The 2,070-nt window shown below is 48.4% G+C and overlaps 1 protein-coding gene and 1 long non-coding RNA gene across 7 annotated transcripts in view; one reads left to right on the top strand and one right to left on the bottom strand.

Annotated features, from left to right (window-relative positions):
- shisa6 (shisa family member 6) overlaps positions 1–2,070 on the top strand; it is a 33,986-nt gene that overhangs the window by 16,421 nt on the left and 15,495 nt on the right. The window lies entirely within an intron of this gene.
- LOC112487349 (uncharacterized) lies at positions 536–1,986 on the bottom strand. Its single transcript, XR_003050376.1, has 3 exons — positions 1,236–1,986; positions 1,021–1,081; positions 536–595 (listed from the first exon to the last, which is right to left on the bottom strand). It is a non-coding gene; the product is annotated as an uncharacterized LOC112487349 (long non-coding RNA).

Genomic DNA, 2,070 nt, shown 5'->3' with positions numbered 1-2,070 from the left:
CAGTGACATCTGGAGGATGGAGTCAGGGCGGTGTTTCTCTGACCCATCCATCAGAACCCTCCGCCCTCTGAACACCACCCACCGACTGGAAACACCCTGGAATCTGAGCCAATCACAGCACGACTGACCGTGTTTTGTTCACACGGTGCTCGAGCAGAAGTGTCCGCCCCCCCGACCCACTCATCACGCTCTGCTGTGAGTAATGACTTGACATGATCTGCGCTCCACCTCCATCCATCAACCTCCACCCGCTCTGCTCTGACTGGAACACGTGCCGCCGCTCAGTCTGACAGAAATGTGACGGAGCAGCAGAACCGAGTCATCATTAACACAGCACATAATTAGCAGTTAGCATCCGCCGCTAACACACACATACTACAGCTCTCTGCAGGCACCGAGGGATTACTACACACATGCTCTACAGACCCAGACCACCTGTGGACCACTGTTGGCTCACATGAAATATTGTGGTACTTTGGCAAAGGTCAAAGGTCATTAACACAACAGCTGAGGAAAAACTGCAGCTCCTACCTGAGTGTGTGTGTGTGTGTGAAGGCTCCTCAGGCGGTCCTTTGATTGAAGTCCATGACAGTACCTGTGGGGACCAATGAGAGAGAAGCGTTAGTTCCTGGTACTGAGTCCTTCTACTGCTCTGTACGCAGTACAAGTACGTGTTCATGTGGTTCCACCTTTAGTGAAACAACAACAGAACATGATGTGAAGACGAAGAGAACTGTGAGTGTGTTTTTAATCAGTGACGGTGTTTGTTCTCATCACATCCAGCTGTTCTGACCTTTACTGACTCACAGTCAACATTTACAGACAACGTTCCATTAACGCTGTCTGTGGGTTTGAACAACGGTTCTACACAGTTCTTCAGCTAATGACTGCATAAATATCAGAGTCAGACAAAAACATTGATGGAGAAAGTTGACGTAGAACATTAATGTTACACACAAACAGGTGTAGCAGGTGTAGAAACACACACACACAGACAAGTGTAGAAACACACACACACACACTGGCTGTTGCTCCTCAGCCGACGGTTGACAACAACAGTCCATCTCCAGCAGCTGAAGACCTGAAGAGACAAACAGGAAGCAGAGGTCTGGGTAAAGGCGTGGCCTCATGATCAGAGCCAGGAAGTGATGTCACAGAGGTGAAGAACTTCAGAGTAAACGTTACATCATCATCACGTCTGTGTTAGAACACAAAGATCTGACGGGAGAACTCACTTCAGTCAGGATGAAACATTCAAACGATTGATGGAATTTCCTCCCAGATCCAAACGTCTCAATCTTGCTCAGTGGCTCCCCCCGGTGGTGTTTCACATCCATCCAATCCTGTGAACTGGGTCAGAATTTTTTCACCAGGATTTTAAGACAGACGTTCAGACTGCTTAATGACTCTCCACTGGGTGGCACTAATGAACACTTATTAAAGACACTTAGCACCTAGCTTCATCCCACTAGCATCTTAACTAACCTGCTAGATGTTGCTCAACGCCGCAGCGTCGACACGTTATCAAATCATCCAGAACCTGAGCTCCGAGAGATGAGAGGTGTCAAATAAGTCAGTGTGTGATTGGTTCAATAACACTGAGCACACACACACACACACACACAGACACACACACACACAGACACATACAGACTGTTATCAGTCCCTCAGAGAGTGGGTTACATCACAGCTCTGCCAGCTCCAGCCCACGTCAGCTGCAGAATTAGATGATACAATCTTTAATAGATTTTTGACAAGGTTGTATCTCACTGGTACTTTATGGTGTGTGTGTGTGTGTGCGTGTGTGTTGGCTTTTGTTTCTCCTCTAACTGATGGTTGTAACAAAACGATGGTCGATTCTTACCAAGACAGATTTGGGATTCCTCTCCGTCCTCCTCCAACCACGGCTGACTGTAGTGACTACAGAATTTCCTGAAGTCAAAAATTCCATAATCTCACCCGAGAGATTAATAAAGTTCTATCCATCTATGTATCTATAGCGCCCCCCCCCCCCCCCCCCCCCCCCCCCCCCCCCACACCCCCCCCCCCCCCACCACCCACCACCTTCTT

This window comes from Cynoglossus semilaevis, chromosome 8, assembly GCF_000523025.1.
Source record: "Cynoglossus semilaevis isolate Cse_v1.0 chromosome 8, Cse_v1.0, whole genome shotgun sequence".
In the NCBI taxonomy this organism is placed as follows: Eukaryota; Metazoa; Chordata; class Actinopteri; order Pleuronectiformes; family Cynoglossidae; genus Cynoglossus; species Cynoglossus semilaevis.
This window is presented reverse-complemented; position numbering and strand designations above follow the sequence as displayed.